The 20,619-nt window shown below is 40.6% G+C and overlaps 1 pseudogene; it reads right to left on the reverse strand.

Moving 5' to 3' along the window:
- Positions 1–3,249: 3,249 nt before the first annotated feature.
- The window catches only part of LOC122070282, a 17,883-nt pseudogene continuing 513 nt past the window's right edge, over positions 3,250–20,619 (reverse strand).

Genomic DNA, 20,619 nt, shown 5'->3' on the forward strand with positions numbered 1-20,619 from the left:
AAGATGGACAAGAAAACTACTGCAAGGTCCGAAAATAAAACCGAGGTGGTCCCGTTGGACAGAAGAATCTCACTTTGCCAGGTTGACCTGGAAGTGGTGCATATTGTGGTTGTTTTGGTACTTCTGTAGGCCTTGCACCTCTATTGGGTAATGCCTGAGTCGCAGCATCAAGGTCTGACCCAAATTGAGCAAGGGCGGCCACTTCGCAATATTGTGCCAATTCCAGTTTTGAACTACCGCGGACTTGTTTCATAGCTTTCAACTGAGCGGCAGACCCGACGCGACTGACAGATAATCCGACGTTAAAGCATGTCTAATTCGGCGAAAAAAAGAGCTCTGTTTCCGAATAGATTTGTCCATCTATAATGGCGATCACATTGGTGGGGATATAGGCCGATATGTCTCCAGCTTGTGTTTCAATGACGGGTGACGCGGTCGAGCTACCTGCACCTGTTTGGACCGATTGTTTAATGGGTCTTTCTAAGAAATGGGAATGTAAATAGAAAACATCCCATGAGGTAAGGTGTTGGATAACCCAATGGTGGTATGTTTGATGAACCTTCCCGGAATGCCACACCAGCGATACGATTTGATTGTTACCAAAGGTAAGAACTAGTCCGGTGTGGTCGATGGTGATCCCGGTGCAGTGACTGCCAATAGGGGTTATCTGGGGTTTTCTGGGTGACCGATAGACACATCCCGGGATTGGAAGGCTCTTAATCACGACTAGGGCTTGTATCACTATGTAGTCGATGTCGGTTCCGAGACCAGGGATACCGCCTAATGTGTTGTTGTAGCATTACCAGACTTGGTTGTATTATTAGGTGATTTCATAATCAATTGAATTGCATCATTCACATCATGGACTATGTGTTTAATTCATGTATTCATGTCATCATGGAATACTATATATGTGAATGCTCATACTTGGTTGTGCATGAACCCCCCCACCCCTCATTGAGCAAGTCGGAAGCTCACCCCATGTATATACCCCCTTTTAGATGATGATGCAGGTACTATCGTACCTATGGCTTGTGACTCTCTATCCTCTGGATCCGAGTATGGAGTGAGCGACTAGTGGATGTCCGAAGTGGGGGAGCATGACCAAGACTGTACTTGCGACTACTATGCATACGCGGCACCATGAGATGCCAGTGCATTTTGTTATTCTGATACCGAATTGTGAATGATATATTTTTGGGCTCATTATTTATAAGTCGTGGGTAATTGTAATGGAATAACTCTGTTATTTATATGATATCACTAGATGTTCTCCATCTTAAGTTATGATTCCGCTATTATACTTTGATTCCGCTACTATTGGTTTGGTTTGTGTTGTGAGATTATGTATGTTAGGATACTACTATCAGAGATCCTGGAATTGGGGCGTAACATTTTGTACTTGCCAATATCAAATGATGAGACACAAGTAGTATTACGTATAGAGTTATTGCAATTTCAAGGAGCTTCAATGCAACAAAAAACTATTTTCTTAAAACTGGTCCGGAACCTAGGATGTTGGCAACTGTCAGAAATCTTTTTGAACCAGGTCACATTTTCCATTTATTTTTCTTCTTTTATTATGGCTTGGTTCTGTTTATTTTCTTTGGAAACCAGTGTGGAAAGTGTTAGGTAAAGTTTTTACTTTTAAAGTTGATATCCACTTGTGATCAGACTGTCAGATTCGTAATTTTCCTCGATTCCTACTTGATTCAAGAAACATAATGCACTCTAGAGATTTTCTTTTTCTGGTTCGTTTCTTATATTTACATTAATGGAATGCACTGTTGTGGAACTTGGTTTATAAGTGAAATTAGAGAAGTTATTTGTAGTTGGAGACTATGGTTTTTAGGGTATAAGCATTAGTGGAAGAAATGACATTAGCTATCCACTAAAAGCAAAGGAAAGTAATCTTTTGTACTACTGATTGATTGAAATGAAGGGATTGACGGACTGAATTGATCAATATTACTTTGTTTTTTCCCTTCATATCATAATATAGAACTTTCTAATTTAGTCTATTGCATGTAAACACTGATGGTCAATGCTAATATTTTTAATATAACATCATGTATGTTATATTTAAGTTTGTATCTATATCAACTTTAGAACATATATATAAGTATTTAAAAAAAAAAATTATGCAAAATTTTCCTGATAATTTTGTTATCATTTCATGCAATGTGTATAATAAATGTGGCAATTATTTTTGTATGTTGTATAAATTATTTTCAAAGATGTGTTAAAACATCCATAGGTGATTCAAATTTTTATTACCTATATTTGGAGTACTGGACCGAAAATATCAATTCCTATCTTCATTGCAATGAAGTTGGTAAATAAAAAATCACCAACTACTAAGTTTTTTAGGTGTGGATGTTAGTATTTATTCTTCAAATTGGAATGTGGGTCATTCTTTACATCCTTTGCATATAAGATAAATCCATGAAATGATTCAGCTTGCTATTCCCTGTGATTTTTCTTTGCAATGATTTAATTGCCTTAACATTTTACGTCTATGTCTAAAAAAATAAAAAATTACTTCTATGGGTGTTAGGGGATCAAGGTCCAGGTTAGGAGTATGGACAGTGGGGGTCAAAGCCATCCCGCAAAAGATCACTACTTCTTTGCATATAGGATTACAATGGCCGAACTCCTAGGGAGGTTTAAAAATAAGTTGCTAATTTTTTTTTTTTCCAAATGGTCGAACTCCTATGGGGTGGCCTCTTACTTAAACATATGATGAATCAATTGGTGGGTATTTCCCCTATTCCTTTGTACCGCTGCAAATCCATACTAGTTTGCATGTACTTTAGGTCCTTAGCTAATGCTCATTAGTTACGTACTAAAAAAAAAAAAAAATCAATCTACCTGCCCCGTCTTGTTTCTAGCTATGGATTATGCCAGACAATGCATGGTAATTTTTCGATTATACAGTTTAGTGTTCCTTTTTTATTTTTCAAGATATTGATTTATAGTTAACGAGAAACATTTAGGATCAATAACTTGAATAAAATCAATTAACCTTATATGATCAACATTGCTGACCATTGATCTTTTCTTGAATGTATAATAGTTGAAATATATTATAACTTATATTTATGCACATTGAAATGTATATATTATGGTTGAAGTTATTAATCTCAAATCTTAATTATATTTTAGAGTCCTTACTTCTACCATGACATTTATAAAGGGAAAGCTACTAATATATTTGATAAAAGCTACACCTGCGCTAATCACGGTCGGCCGGTCGGGGGGGTGGGGGGCTCATTACGTAGCCATAGTCAGTCTGAAATATAGTCATATTATTACATGCATGGCCGGCCAGTACTGTTCAATCACTATTTTTGGAGGAATTTTTTGAACCAAATGGCAGACTTCTTTGGGTATCTCTTCAACCCATCTTTATAATCCATGTAGTTGATGCCAAATCATACCGTATATCCACTACCCCACTCAAAGCTGTCTACCAGAGACCACACAAAGTATCCTCTCACATCCACGCTATCCCTATCAAATTACCAAAACACATAATAAATATTAAGAACAAACCTAATTAAATGATTAATTAGCTCTACAATAATAATCAAACATCAATCCTATTAGAAAATTGCGACCATCCATCTAGACATAGTATTGAGATGGACGGTACGATCATCCTCCCTTTTTGGTTGTCAAAGTTGGCCGATGGAAAACATAAATATTTAACTTCTAGGAGAGGGTTCCGTAAGAGGTGGTGTGACCCTCCACCAGCACATGGGCCAATAGGAATACTAGTAGAAGCATAATGAGGGGTCAAATTTCTGCCTTTCATGAGGGGTGTGAGGCTTTAGGCTTCTTTTTTCCATTAAATTTTTTTAATGGTTCTTTACATTTTATTTACTAGTAATTAACATTTAACTGATGCTCACATGATGATGGCTCTTTGAACATATAAAAGATGGAGACGGTGAAAACTTTCTCTCAAGTCATCCTTCAGGGCTTCCTCCAGTGTTAATGAATTGTTATTAAACTCACCCATTCCTGTTCAGAGGTCCAAAAGAATTTAATTTTGATTACTACTGGCTATAACATTATTTAGCTAGGTCCTGTTTGGTTAGCTAGAAACAATGGATGAAAATAAAGAAAATAAATAAAATAAAAAATTTTCCCTAATAAAATGAAGATTAAAAAAAAAAAAAAGGATTATAGGTTTTATTCAAATTTTATTTCAATACTAAAAGACCGTTTCTAGCTAGTGGTGCTCTATTAAACTTCCAATTTTCTTACCATTCTCAGTGATGTACATAACAGGATTGTTGTATTTTTTCTTTGTATAAATCAGGACATCTCGGATTCCCTGCGGACAAATAAACTGCCATCCTGCACTAGTCTGGATTAAGAAAACCACCTTGAGTACATGTAGAAAACGAGAACTTAAAACAATGCAGAAAAATGAATGAGAATTGCTAATTCATAATCACACAATACACACACAAAGATTTATGTGGTTCAATGTAAGGCTATGACCTAGACCAACCCCTCAAATCAAACCAATTTTGGGGTTGATGAGTCAGTCCAAGAATTTAAGTATCGTATATTTAAATAATATACAATGTAATTAATTAAAAAAAAATCCTTTTCTTTTTAATTTCCTAAAGTCATGCAAAGATCTCCCCAAGAAGTTCAAAAAAAAAAAAAAAAAAATGTTGATATGCTTTCTAAACTTATACCTGCACACCAATGGCCTCTCCATTTTGCTCAGCTGTGACATTAAGATAATAAAAATTAGGGCAAAAGATTTGCACAATGCCAGCCCAAAAATGAAATAGCATATCTGCTCACATATCATTGTTCATGTAAGGAGGTAAAATATCATAAATACCCCCACTCCTTTAGTTAGATTCAAAATGAGATGAGGTTCCCTCATTCACCCGAAACTGCACTCCGGCAGCAGAGAGAACCCTCTCCCTAAAATTAATATACATGCACTTAAAATGCAAGCATCTAATTGGCAAAACTTAAAGCTTGTAAGTTGAAATTGTGGGACTTACTTGTACAATTGGCATGATGATCTGTAGTGTAACTTTTTCTTAAATTGTTAGCTGAGGGGACATTAGCAGCATAATTTGAAGTATAATAGTTTATTCCGAGGAAATCAAATGACCCTTTTACCATGCGAGATTGCTCTTCAGAGAATTTTGGCAACCGATCACCCACTAGAGATCTCATACTCTGAGGGTACTCACCATATGTTAATGGGTCCAGAAACTTGTGTTGTAATAAATTAACAAATAAAAAAAGAACAGTCTCCAGAAATGGATATAAAAGACCACTTAATTTGCACGTGTTTGGTTGGCAAGAAATTGATAGAAAAGAGAAGAAAATAAAATATTTGAAAAGGTTCTCTCTCTCTCTCTCTCTTTTCAGTTGAATTGGTATAAAATTCTAACCGTCCAAACATGAAATCAAGTGCTCTTTGAGCAGCATCTTTGTTGGACTTGTCTCTAGAGAAAGGAAGAAACCAGTGTGAGACTAGTGTTATTCCAATGTTGCCCTTTTGTGATGCCTGCATAACACACTCATACATATCAACTTGTCACCAAATAAACCTTACTAAATTTTCCAAACTTAGTTTTAATATTTAATCAATCAAACTATGGTATGGTTCGTAGAGAGAATGATATATGTTAGGTCACACTACTCACTTGGTACTTCTCCTTATATTCCCTTACTGCAGCAGCATGAGCAAGAAGCAAGTTATGGGTCATAATATATGGCTCAGTTCCAGAATTCCCAGCACTACAATTCTCCACCCACTTCGAGCATCGTCCCGGCGCCTTGGTGCCCTCGGTGTACCCCCCATTGCAGAAGGCCCATGCCTCATTGATTGTCACCCAGTGGTTCACTCGATCACCAAATGTTTCATAGCAAAGCCCCGAATAGTCCCGAAAGTCATCATTGTGAGATAAATTAGAGGAAAGAGGAAGATATAGGTCCAATAGTTTGATCAAGTTCAGTGGAGCTTAAGAGTGCAAGTTTGGCCGAAAAGTCCAAGCCAGGCTTGGACTGACCCATGGGAACCTTTGGATGGCCTTGGGTTTATAAAATCTAGCCCGGTAGCACCCTAGTGGAGCCCCACAACTTCTAGCCTTCTAGGGATCCTGTTCCTGTTTTCTTGGTTTAGCCACAATTTTTGTACAAAAACAGGGGTCTGGTAGGAAAACTAGGAACTGATTTTATTCTATCAGTCTAACCAGCTTTATGGGCCAGTCTGGCCCGGTTCTAAATTGTGTTCCGACCAATTAACCATCCCCTAATACCTGAAACAGTATTGATGGTTAGGGTGTGAAATCCAACAAAAACCATTTATTAAAACTGAATTGAACCATTTAAACCATCAATAAACCGTTATTAATTGGTCTAGTTTTTGTTTTAAACAGTGAAATCATTTATTAGAACGGTTGATTTTGAACAAAAAAGCCGTTAGTTGAATCAATAAACCTATTAGAAATTATATGTTATTAAACCAATAAAAAAAATAGTTATCATGTCATTCTATATATACTCTCTAGTATTTTCTAGTGGATTTACACTATGTGTTGCAGAAAGAAATCATCTCGGGATTTCCGTGCTTCCTGCATAGAAGAGAAAACACAAGAGAGTGAGCATTGGGCTGCTCCGGCGTGGGACTCTCTAACGTTTAAATCAAATCTCTCTTTGTAAACAGTAATTCCAAGTAGAATAGAAAAGTCTAGATTCATCAAAGGTGGGCTTACCTGGGTATCTATAGTTGTAACATGATGGTCATGGAAAGTCTCAAATTGGTATCCCTCCTAGCTGAGGTAGGAGCCCACGTACGGTAAGTGATACGCTTGGAAAGTGCACAGGTAGCAGTTGTTTCTGGTGTAGGAACCTTTTATATCTTCCGGAGGAGGGGGGATTCCCCTTCCCTACGGGGATATTTAGAGTCCTTGTGGGTGATCTTTCCTGATTAGGTTAGATTTGCTCTTTGCTTGGAGCCTACATATTTGACTAGGATTGGGCTCCCTAGCGACCACAGGTTCTTCATAGATCCTTTACCGCACTGGCGGCTCGGTCATTCACCTACCACTTCTTCCGAGCGATCTTCTAGGCCTCGGTAGCTTGAATGCTGACATTAATAGCTTAGATGTGGCTTGGTCACACGATTATCGACCTACATATGTGGATATAAGTCGATCTCCTTGCAGCTGGTATACAGATGTGGACATTGGTCATCCATCCTGCACCCGACCTACAATAGTGGGCATAATGCAGGGATGAAGCTCGATCACTCAGCTGCTGATCCATAGGCGTAGGTGTAACTTGGTTTTCAGATAGCTGAATCTATCCTAGTATGTTTCTTTGGTCTTGAGATTAGCTCTTCCTGGACCCACTCAAACCAGCCAAGTCCACATGTCGTGCTAGTATTGGTGAGTACTTTTTCCATAACAAAATAACTCCCCACTCCTACCGAGACAGTTATGGTTGGTGGGAGTAGTGGACCACCCTTGAACTGGCTCCCAGATGAACCTAGCCAGCGTCCAAGCAGTAAACGTAGTCCTAACTCAATATAGTTGTCGGAATGAGAAAAGTGGTTTCCAGGAACTGGAGAAGGTCACTTGTCAAGCGGTGGCGTTTTTCTTGCTTAAGCAACTGAACAAATGTTATTGTGAGGAGGGATCAACCGCCATACACTCATCCACCTTTTCGGGTTTCAAACTCTTTATCTTTTTTTCCATTAATGTACTGTGGATTTCCCAATCCAGGTGCTTAAGTGGAAGTAGCCTACTAATAATTGAAAGATGCATTATTGACAGGTTGATAAATGAGGGGATGCCATGTCGACAATCGCATTGTCGGTTGAGTGTTGTGAAGCGGAACCATCGCATCTGCTTGGTTAAAATCTCACGCTTCTCTATAAGGAGCATCAGGTCATGGCTAGCATTTAGTGGCCCCCAATCCACTGAGGGTTTATATGTGCTTTAGTATCTCTTATTCTTCTTCTTCCTCTCCGATTGTTGTGAGTATTCTACGAGATTTTTTGTTCTCTGCAAGTCTTCTCACGGCTTTGCCATTGACATTCCTCCACTCGTTTCGTCTCTGTTTGTGACCATTTCTGGCATTGTGTTCCCTGTTTCCTCTTTCAGGATTTCACTTGACTGCCAATAAGCCCTTTTCTACTTATCTCAGTTTTCCTTTCTTTGGTTTCTTCTCTATTTTTTATAGCTCTTCTACTTCTTCTTCTGGCATTAATGGCTTCTTCCAATAGAGACCTGTCAACGGAGATCGGGGTGATCACCACTTCTAATAGGGCCACTTTCGCTGTCCCCCTACTTCTCCAGCAGAAACGACCCTAAGGAGTGTATCCGAATCCATCCTATTTCCTTCCCCGTCGTGGTTCTATCTATAATGGCGGGGCCTAGTCCTTTCGAGGAATCAATCCTACCTTTAATAGTCCCACAGGGCTGGGCTACGAAGCAAAAAATTCCATAGTCATGTAACTGAAGGGAACCTAGTCAGGATTAGGAAGACCTACCACATCTTTGACTCGATCATGCTCTGAGCTCCTTCTGTGAATGAGAAGGCTTGTAGCTTGATCGATGATGAAGTATGTCTATATGAAGAGTTCTTCAAAGGTGGGTTCCTATTTCCTGTCCACCCTTTGTTGAGCAAAATCTTCACTTACTTCGGCATTTGCCCTCCATAACTCGTTCCTAAAGGGTTCGGAACATGCTGTGGTTTAGCATCCTCGTGTTTGGTCTTGACCGAACAACTTCTTTAAATTTTTTCCTATCCTATTTTCATTTGAACATGCTAGGTCATCGTCATGGTTAGTATACCCTGAGCCAGCATGCAAAGGTCAAACTGGTGGTGGGCAACCCCTCTTCTATTAAGGGATGCAATAATAATTTTTATTTTGTGTCAGGGTTCGAAGGTATGTTGGTCAACAATGTCTAGTATGAGCCTGATATTACAATGGTGAACGTTTATCCCACGCTCCCTTGTCTGACAGCAGAGTCTTGTTGCACTGTAAGAGGTGGGTCGCACCATTAATATTGTCGAGCTGGGTGATGAGGACTCTCTTGCTCGGCACGACCTAAGTGTAGTGAATAGTTCGACTGAGGGTTTCCCTTCTCTTTTTTACCATTGTTGATTTCTCACTTCTTACTAATCTTATCATTTTGTTCTGCAATTCGGATCAGTCGTCAGTCATTGTAAATTATCTTCACCTACAAAGCCTAGAATAGGAACTTGGATGAGGTACAAAGGGTGAGAGGTTAAGGCATCCAAACACTTGTAGGAGAGGTGCTGAAAGAGGAGAATGGCTGAGGTGGATGCTCCTCCCTCGGTGGCTCCAACCCTTATGGTTGAGTAGGTTTCTTGGCCTACTGAGGAAAAAACTGATGAGACAGCCCTTCTGGTTGAGGTTGAGGTTGATCTGCCATGGGGTACTCGTTCACCTCCTCCCATGGTAGTTCTTTCCTTGGAGGAGCGAGTGGAGGAGAGGGTACCGCCCTAGGAGGTGGAAGAGCAGAAGCCACTCCAGGGAGAGTACACACATTGCCAAGGGATCCAACCAGAAATCCTAAGAGGGGGTCTTGTCATCCAAAGAGTCATTGGTCCTGATGCCGAACCATGTGCTGAGGCCGAGCACCCCTGGAGTCAAAGAACCTGTTGAGGAGTCTGACCGGCTCGCTGAGGCTGTGGCCTGGGGGGACCTAGTGGCCCTTGACGATGCAGGCTATACAAGGACTATATGTTTTTTAAGAAGAACTTCATGGCTGGCTTTTGGACCTGTACTCGCCAATGTCCTTGTGATGAGGGGTGCCTGGAAGGGATAACCACCGGCGAGCTCGATTGGAATAGAAGAGCCACGCTTTCTCGGATTAATAGCTTATATTCTATGGATATCATGGTTGTTTGTTTAGTTTGTAATCTTTATGTTGTGTTGTGCATGCCTCATCTTATCCCTCCAAATATTATGATCAAACAGAAAGGTTGGAAGCCATGGTCGAGGCGCTCTAGGCTTTTGTTGCCGCCAAGGACTGAGAGACTACAGGAAAGGATAGGGAGATCGCTGCCAAGGATGGGGAGTTTAATTCTTTGTTCGAGTGGCTAGGGATTGTGAAATCCAAGTGTGAGGTTGCTAGGGCCTCCACTTTGTATGCTCAGGGGCGAGCGTCTCTATTTGAGGTTCAAGTCATCATGGCTGTTAAAGCCTATACTGCTAAAAAGTCTCGCTAAGAGGATTAAGAGAAGACTTTGTTTGGGAATATCTCGAGCGTTAAGGCAGATTTGGGTTCTGCTCAGGCTCGCATTGAAGAAGGGGACCTCCCTCTACATCATGAGCGATAGGCCAGGGAAGATGCCAAATGATGAGTGCTCAACTCGAGTCAGAACTTAAATCGTCTCAAGAGCAACTGGCGGTTGCGCGAGACCGAGCAATAAAGACTTACAATGCCTCGAAGGACTTTGAAGCCTAAGTTTCTTCTTTCCACTTGGATGTGTACATCTAGTGTCGAGACTTTGTCTTGAAAGAGAAACCTTGTAAGTCAAAGTTGGTCTTTGAGATTGCTAACTGAAGTAGATCTGACCTTTCACTTAGAGTGGAAGGTCTTAGTTGCCAACTCGGAGTTGGTCTTTGAGATTATCGACCGAAGTAGATAGGGATTTTAGCCTTAGAGTGTAAGGTCTTAGTTGCCTACTTCTAGTTGGTCTTTGAAATTTTCGATCGAAGTAGATCAGGATTTTTACCTTAGAGAGTAAGGTCTTAGTTTCCAACTCAGAGTTGGTATTTGATATTGCAGACCGAAGTAGGTCGATATTTTTGTTTCGGAATGTAAGGTCTTTTTGGAGTTGACACCGAAATGAGGCAGTGAAGATTTAACTTGTATTTAGGAATTGAGTGTTGAGAAACATGAATTAACAAACTGAAAAGCAATCTAAACTGAAAATTAATTTAATTAAAATAGTCCTAGTAGCTTGACCCGATCGGTTAATCCACGGTAGGTTATTGGTAATACTTCTTGATGTTCCCTGAGTTTTATGCTCTTGGTATGGCTTCTTCCCCCTGAGTCTACAAGTGATACGTCCTTGGACGTACTATCTTGAAGATTATGTACGGTCCTTCCCAGTTAGCACTTAGTTTACCAATGTTTCATATCTTGGAGGACTTGGTTCTTCGGAGTACTAGGTCGCCTAGCTGGAAGACACTTTTCTTTACCGTTGAGTTGTATAACCTTTCAGTCTTCTTGTTCTTAATTGCAGCCTTCTCTTGTGCCTCGTCCAGGAACTCTAGGTTAGCTCGTCACCGTTCTTCGTTTGTATCTTCTTTGAAACTCTGGGACCTATGTTCCCCTATAAGAATTTTGACTGGAGTGAAGGCTTCAGTTCCATTCGCCAGTTTAAAGTGTGTTTCTCCAGTCAGAGTTTGAATGGTAGATTGATAAGCCCAAAGTAAGCTAAGTAGCTCGATAGCCCACTTTTTCTATTCATGTTCAAGTAGTTTCTTCAGCCCATCCAGGATGGTTCGGTTGGATACTTCTACTTGGCCGTTTGATTGGGGGTATGCCATGGCGTTTTTATGGAACTCAATGTGGTATTTGTTACAGAACCTTCTGAAAGTAGGGTTGTCAACATTTGTTGTCAAATTGTTTTCTGTTATCCCTCAGTAGGATCTTAGACAACCTGAACTGGTAAATCACATCATTTGTGATGAACTTCTTCATATTTTTTGCTAGTAGAGGCCTTGCCGAAGGACTTTGTATGCTAAGGTTTGGCCGCCCAGATGGCTTCCACAAATTCCGTAATGTACCTCAGCTAAGGCGTATTCGGCTTTGGTCAGACCAAGGCACGTGAGGAGAGGCCTCGAATCAGCCTTTTGTATAATGTTCCGTCCTCCCCCAGGATGTAGTTCATTGGTCGTCTCTTCACCTTTCATGCTTCAGCTAGATCTTCAAATAGAGTGTTGTCTTTGAGGTACTTGATGATGGGGTCCATCCTGCTCGGACCTTCCTCGGTGTAGCAAACTTCATCCTTTTTGTGGGTAGAATTTTGCAGTACCTCGATGTACACTGTGCTTCCCATGCCTTTGTAGTCCGCCGTTTTTAGTCGAGGTAAAGTGTCTTCCAAGGTGTTTTTAGTTATGGGAACTTGTTTTATTTTGAACTTGGCTAATTGGGTGACCAAAATACTTATCTCTGGCTTCATAGTCTCCTTTCACTTGATTGATAATAAGCTGTGAGTCGCTGTGGACAAGTAGTTCAGTAGCTTGTATCGTTCGGCTACTTGGAGTCTCTCTATTAGTGCCTTATAATCCACCTTATTATTCGTGGCGGTGAAGGAAAAATGTATGGCATACTAGATATTGAATCCCTTAAGGCTCATCAAGATTAGTCCTGCTCCACTCCTTGTTCTGCTCCTCAAACCATCAACGTACAACGTCCACGCCTGAAGGAGAGGAGCGTTTTCTTCTTCAGTTTCTTCTTCGGCTAGTGTGCACTCAACTATGAAGTATGCCAGGGCTTAACCTTTTATGGCAGTTCTAGGACGGTAATCTATATCATGCTTGCTCAGCTCAACCAACCAATTGACTAGTCACCCCGAGGCACTCAGCTTGTGAAGGATTTTCTTCAATGGCTAGTCGATTAGCACCACAATTGAATACTCTTGGAAGTATGGCCTTAATTTCTGAACAATGACAATCAATGTGAAAGCTAGCTTTTTCAAGCCTGACTACCGAGGCTTTATGTCTAGGAGGATGTGGCTGATATAGTAGATTAGCCTATGCTCTTTTTCCTGTTTCTTTATTAGGGCTGCACTAAAGGCCACTAGAGACACATATAAGTAGACTTGTAGCTCGTTCCTTGTCTCTGGTCAAACTAAGAGAGGAGGTGACTCGAGGTACACTTTCAGTGCTTCGAATGCATCCTGACAGTCTGACACCCAGATGAAGTCCTTCAGGGACTGGATATTTTCAGAGTTTTAAAGAAAAGTAGGCATTTGTTGCCCGTATAGGAGACAAAACGGTTTAGTATTGTGACTTGACCGATGAGTCTCTAAAATTCTCAGACATTCTTGGGCAGGGCTGTGTCCCGGATTCTTTGAATTTTTCTGGGGTTAGCTTTTATCCCTCTATTAAGACCGTAAACCCCAAATATTGCATGAGGTAACTCCAAAGACACACTAAAAGGGGTTCAGCTACATCTGATTTTTTTGGAGGACTCCAAAGGCTTCCTCCAGGTCAGTCATATGTTGATTAGACTTTGCACTTTTTACGAGAATGTCATTGTCAACATATACTTCTATGTTTCTTCTAATATGCTTCTTGAGCAAATTGTTTACAATTCTCTGGTAAGTGGCTCCAGTGTTCTTTAATCTGAAGGGCATAGCCCTATAGTAGAAATTTTGTCACTCGATGAAGAAGGCGATTTTTTATTCATCTTCTACTTTCATTTTGATCTGGTTGTTTCCTGAGAAAATATTCATGAAGGTTAGTATATCATGCCCTATCGTGGCATCTATGAGTTGGTTAATCCATGGTAAGGGTAACAATCTTTGGGGCACGCCTTGTTCAGGTCGGTATAGTTAATATAGATTCTCCACTTTTCGTTGGACTTAGGGACTATGACAATGTTGAACAACCAAGTAGGGAACTAAAACTGTCTGACACGACTTTAATTTTTCCACTTCTTCATTGATGACCTTCTGTGAAGATTCTTCTTTTTGATTTGGTCGACATTCAAACCGTGCTCTGCCACAGTTGTCGGAATACTTGGCATGTCAAGGGCTGACTAAGTAAAGAAATCTACGTTGTTCCTAAAGAATTCCATTGTTCTATGGGTCTACTCATCACTCAACAATGCTCCGACCTGAACCATATGGCTCAAATCTTCCTTGAATAACGAGACTTGCACCAGTTCTTCCACTGGTTCTCCCCACTACAATCGGGCCTTGTCCTTAATGCCTTCGACCTCTAAGCTACATGCTAAGCCTGAGCAGGTATTCATCATTACTTTGATGAATTTTTTATAGCACTTGTGTGAATTCTTCTAGCTCTAGCGACACTCCCCAATCCCCTGTTCTATAAGGAATTTTACCTTTAGATGCTTTATGGAGGCTATGACCCCTCGGTCATTCAAAGATGATCGTTCTAGGATGGCGTTGTATGCTAACATCATCTTGACAACCATGAAGTTTACCAGAGTAGTGGCCGAGAGAGGGAACTCAATGCATGCTTCAATCTGTATCGTGGTTCCTAAAAAACCTTACAGAGGACCCCAGTTAGCTTGAGCTTATCATCTCCAAAGTCGAACTTATGGTAATTGTCGTAAGACATCACATCGATTGACGAAGCATAGTCTATGAGAACCCTATGGAATGAGCAATTGGCAATGACTAGCAAAACCACAATGACATTGTTGTGTTAAAAGTTCGAGCCCTTTAGGTCATTGTCAGAGAAAGAGATCGCTAGGTCTTTCCGAGCGACCTTGACTGGCTCCTCGGTAACACAGATGAAGCGGGCGTGTGCCTTTGGTTTCCTTACTAATTCAGACCTTGGCCCCCTAAGAATAGCGTGTAGGGTGGGTCTGATCGACTTTTTGGTCACTTATCGCTTGTGGCCTCTTTTCTACATCATCTCTCCATGGCTGGTCTTGAAGGTGCTCACCTCCCCTTTCTCCTTCTGGGTCGATCGTTTAGCCTCATGACCCTTAATATACTCCTTGAGATAGCCTATCTTCATGAAGTCCTATGATTCTTGCTTCAAGGCTCGACACTCATCGGTGTGGTGCCCGATGTCTTTGTGGAACTAAAAATATCTCTTCAGGTCAAGCTCAATAGCATAGGCCTCGGCCAACGGATGATCTTCTTATCCTTTATGTCCATGAGCACCTTGTACCTAGCTCAACCCAGTTATAAGTTTTTTGAGATCGTTGCTCATGTCCTTTTTGAATCATGCTCATCCTCTTTGGGATGCACTGTGCTCCTCTTCTTTTCTTAAGGCAGCTATGTTATCCCCTTACATACTGTCATGTTATCGTCCATTACAACATACTTTTGACAGTGCTGAAATAGTTCACACATACTCATTGGGAACATCTTTGACAAGGACTTGATGAGCTCGTCATGGCACACTGCGTGATAAAGAGCACCGAATGCCGCCTAGTAATCGAGGTCTTTGATATCCACCATGGATTTTGTAAATCGGATGATGTATTCCTAGAGTGACTCATCTTGACCTTGCTTCATGGCAAAGAGAATAGCAAAGGTCTTCTGTTTCTTGATACTACTTTAGAACCTAGAAATAAAGGCCTTTCCTAATTCTCTATATTTCCTCATTTGTCATATTTGTGTATGGACTTCAGTGAGGCTGGGAAGGCTCAACAAAGCGCTATATCCAAGTTATCTTTGATAGATATTACAAAGTTGTAGTGGTGAAGGTGCTCCACGGGTCGGTCGTCCCATTGTAAATAACAGAGGCCGAGGTCTTAAACTTCTTAGGAAGGTCGGCATTCATTATCCTATTGGAAAAATACTTGTGCATTGGGACCATTGGAATGCCAGCGGTGAACTTCTCAAGGTTGTTGAACTTTTTGTCCAGTTCATAAATACGATGCTCAAGGCTTGTTTCCCTCTTGGGAGATCTCTTGGGAGTTCAACAGCGATTGTGGCATCTCAGTTGTTCTTCACTTCTGCGATGCGAATGGCCATCACCATGATTCTACGTAGAGGTTTAGAGCGATCTGCGTTTTGACTGATTCTGAGTGGAGGCTCGGGTTGATCCATACCTTGACTGATTCACCCTCCTAGTAGGACTCGTCCTCCTAGGTGGATTAGCCCTTCTCCTTGGAGTTAGTTCTCTTGGTAGGTCGGTCCTTGGGGTAGGGCTTATTTCCCACGAGCCTGATTCTTTGGTTGACCCACGAAGATTCGGTACTCTTGGTGCTTGGGTTCTTTTGGAGCTGCTGAGAATGTCTATTGATGGTTCTTTGAGTTTCAGAAGGCTACGAGCTTCATTGTCAATTCACATCAGTAGAGTACGTATGATTGCCCTCATATCCTGGCAATCGATGAGTTACAGGTCACAATGATGCGTGTTTGCATAATCCATTAGACCCGCATTATTTAAAGCAGGTATCAGTCTTAGGGGGAGCAATCCGCTAGCTTGCGTCAGGGCAGGAGGGACCTCTGAAAGCACTAATCCAAATTGATGGATGAATCTCCTGAGCATGGAGATTGTCTCAAGAATTTAAAGTTGTAATCCATGAATCTGTGCATCAATGGATGGTGCTTTGGGGTTTAACTGTGTAAGTAGCGATGGAGGAGGTAGAATATCTTCCTGCGCCGAGAGGTTAGACCCCCGATGCACTCCTTCTTGACTAGTTTCCACTTCATTACCCCCTGTTATAGCCCCGGGCTGAGAAACTATAAGGTTAGCCTATACCCTGCCGCGGCTCTAAGCCAACCAACTATAAGCTTCTTCGCACAGTCATTGAGTGATGGCTTTGCTTGTAAATGATTCCCATGGATGACGCTAATCTGTTACGGATAGAAATTGTCCAAGGTTTTCCATACATCCTGCATAAAAGAGCAAACACAAGAGAGTGAGTACTAGGTTGTTTTGATGGGGACTCTCTGATGCTTAAATCAGATTTGTCTCCGCAAAAAGTAATTTCAAGTAGAATGAAAAAGTCTCAATCCCTTTAAAGGGGGCTTACTTAGGTATTTATAGTTGCAATGCATGTGGTAGGTCTCTTAGACGAGGTAGGAGTCCGAGCATGGAAAGTGATACGCTTGGAAAGTGCACATGTGGTAGTTATTTCTACTATAGGAACCTTCTAAATCCACTGGATGAAGGGGGATTCACCTTCCTTATAGGGATAGTTAGAGTCCTTGTGAGCGACCTTTCCTGATTAGGGTAGACTTGCTCATTGCTTGGAGTCTACATATTTGACTAGGAATGGGCTTTCTAGTGACCACAGGTTCTTCGTAGATCCTTCAAGTGCACTAGCGGTTCGATCATTTGCCTACCGACCCACTTCTTCCAAGCACCCGGTGGCTGATTGATCCACCATGTGCCAGCCTATACATGTAGATGTAGTTCAGAAGCTCAATTGCTTACCTCAGTAGCTCGGATGTGGTTGACCATTGCGTTGCCGACCTACAGATGTGGACCTAGGTTGATCACCTTGTAGCCGGCCTACAAATGTGGACATAGGTCGGCCTTCCTGCACCCGACCTACAACAGTAGGTATAACGCAGGGACGTAACTCGGTCGCCCTGTAGATGTGGACATAGGTCTGCTGTCCCGCACCAGACCTACAGTAGTGGGCATAATAGAGGGATGTAGCTCGGTCGCTCAGCTGCCAATCCACGGGCGTAGGTGTAACTTGGTTATCAAATAGGTGGATCCATTTTGGTCAATTCCTTCGGTCCCAAGACTAGCTCGTCCTAGACTTGCTCATACCAACCAAGTCCACATGTCGCGCTAGTATTGATGAGTACTTTTTGCCATAACACTATGTAACTTAATTTATACTATTTTATTTCTTAAAGTCGCAATTTGGGATTAGATGGTGTGGTTCAAGTCCAGCAACATCAAATTTTTTCCTTGGGTTTTAAAATATAAGTTCGTTCCCAAATGGGCCCTATAGAACTGTGTTTTACTTGATTCAACAATAAAATCAAAATTGAAGCCCAAACCAATAAAATCTGTTTAATTGGAACCGTTTAAAACCCATTTAACTTGAACTGTTTAGTAATTGGTTTTGATCTGGGATATTAGAACCATTTAATAAATGGTTTGATTTTGGTTTCTACTCAATCAACTTAGGACTGATTTATGAATATCGGTGCTTAATACTTATTGAATATTGTAGTTAATTGTTGAAGGAAATGAAGATACCCACATGATGTGAGGACTTAAGAAGCCACCATAATCATCTTCAAGTGCTTGTGGAAGATCCCAGTGAAAAAGAGTTACAAATGGTTGCATTCCTGCAATGAAAAACAAGCTAATGAGTAATAAGTGAGAGAGAGAGAGAGAGAGAGAGAGAGAGAGAGAGAGAGAGAGAGCATTGGATAAGAGTTCGTTGATAAGGTTGTTGTAATATTGAATGCCTTCATTGTTCACTCCCCTTCTAAGCTTTCCACCTGAGGTACGTGTTAGTCATTTTACAAGACGAATGATGTTAAATACCAATTAATTATGTGGACTACTTTTGAAGTTATCTACATGATGAAGATGATGAATATACATACGAACCAGGCAATAGCCTAGGCTATGAGATGGAGAATCTGTAAGCATCCATCCCCATTTCTTTTAAGAGATGCACATCCTCCTGCATTCCATTCCAACGCACATTGATTAATGATCAATGGTTAGTTTGGATTTGATGATTTTGTTTCAGTTTAAATCCTCTCTTGATTGGGTGAAAGAGATCATAGACATAAAAAAAAAATCATTATGTCATTTATGTACTATATTCCTTTTTATTTTCTTGACAACCAAACATAAATAATCGTCATTTCTTTTTCCTTATAAAAACAATGTTAAGAGCTTCAACCGGCTGCCCAATCGTTGACTCACCCTCTATTTCTCCAACAATAGTTGAGAGCCACATCATTCTACCAAGTGGCAAAATATATGGGATAATGTTTTCTATTCGGGAGAATTTGTAAGCATCCATCCCCATTTCTTTTAAGAGATGCACATCCTCCTGCATTCCATTCCAACGCACATTGATTAATGATCAATGGTTAGTTTGGATTTGATGATTTTGTTTAAGTTTAAATCCTCTCTTGACTGGCAAAAGAGATCATAGACATAAAAAAAAAACCATTATGTCAATGTTAAGAGCTTCAACCGGCTGCCCAATCGTTGACTCCACCCTCTATTTCTCCAACAATAGTTGAGAGCCACATCATTCTACCAAGTGGCAAAATATATGGGATAATGTTTTCTATTCGGAAGTATACCCTACGCCCTCATACAACAATGTCTATCTCTCTCTTTTACCCTATGTAATGACCTCCCTGCTCCCATTAATTATACCTAAGGGATAGCTTTGAATGGGTGTTTCTTGCTTGTGTAGCATATGCTCTTGAAAGTAAAGACTCTCCCATTATAGCTCGGTTTCCACAAGGATTTAGTGATCAGTATCAATCAAGGTCTGGGTAAGTTAGTCCAAGGCCGAACAGCAAGACTGGCTTTAGGGGCCAAGGAAATGAACTAGGACCATTTGAAGGACTGGCTACTGCCAAGTCCACATTCGTAGGTCGGCAATCAAGCCACTCATGGGCTATCAAGGAATCCTAGATGGAGAAGGAAACTCATCAACTCAAGAAGATCTACTCTCTTAAACTCTTACTATGCTTGGACTCCTACAATGCCTGAACTCTTACTAGTACTAAAACGCTTACCAAGTTGGGACTCTCCATTGCCGCCTTGCTCTAACTATAAATACCCATGTAAACTCCCCCCTTTAAAGAGATTGAAACTTTTCCATTCTACTTGGAATTACTGTTTGTAGAAATATATGACTTACGCATCAAAGAGTCCCCCTCCAGAGCAGCCCGACCCTTACTCTCTTGTGTTTGCTTTTCTATTTGTTCTCTTATGTAGGACGTATGGGAAACCTAGGACAATTTCTTGCCTCAACAAGTATCAATTGATATTTTCTTTCGTTTAATTTAAAAGTTACTTCTTTAACCATTTTATTTTAATCGTACTAATCCACCGATTTAGGATCGGTCAATCCAATACTAATACCTCAAACAAACCATGGTTTCCTACAGAAAGGAAGAACAACAATAGTTTACCTTGTAACGATGATAAGAATCATCTGCTACATCTCCATTAGTATGGTCCTTTATCTTATCTGCCACACCAACATATAATTTTACAAGTCACACACACAATTAGTAAAATATATAAGGAAAAATGTTTCCTATGGGAGATTGCATCTCTTGTGTGTGCGCAAGGATCAATAGAAGCACACAAAGAAACATTAATAAAGGAGTCATTTTCTATTTCATGAGGGGTGAATAAGTCATTTCTCCTTCCCATGTGTCTTGGAGTAGGGCCACACTTTTCCATAGAAACCATTTTTTCATCATTTATTTTATTTTAGGGGTAAGATATATACGGATCAAATTACACTTGGAGAAACACTTTTGATCATTATAAGACTGAGATTACTACTCCCAAGCCTCACAGAATACAACCTCAATAACGTGTGATCCAGCTCAGGAAGTAGAACTCCTCTCTTTTCTTTTTGGGGGAGGGGGTGCGTTTGCATGTCAATATATGTTAAAAAAAAATTTGGACCTGGCTACAGGTTCTGCCTGGAAACTATATTTAGGGTCATATTTGCTATTTCATTAAATGAAAAAAATGTCATATTTGCTTTTACCTCAAAAATATATATATTTTTTTTCAAATAATTTTGCAGATTGCAAAAATAAATATGAGAGAGAGAAAGACAGAGGACGGGGATATTTGTGGGTGTAAGTATCCCAAATGCTTGGACCTTTTCCGTCTTCTCTTGGTGCACCTTCAAACTGCTTAAAGCATGGAGAAACATGTACTGTGACGTTATTAGTGTTTGGCAA

Source organism: Macadamia integrifolia, unplaced genomic scaffold (assembly GCF_013358625.1).
Source record: "Macadamia integrifolia cultivar HAES 741 unplaced genomic scaffold, SCU_Mint_v3 scaffold871, whole genome shotgun sequence".
NCBI lineage: Eukaryota > Viridiplantae > Streptophyta > Magnoliopsida > Proteales > Proteaceae > Macadamia > Macadamia integrifolia.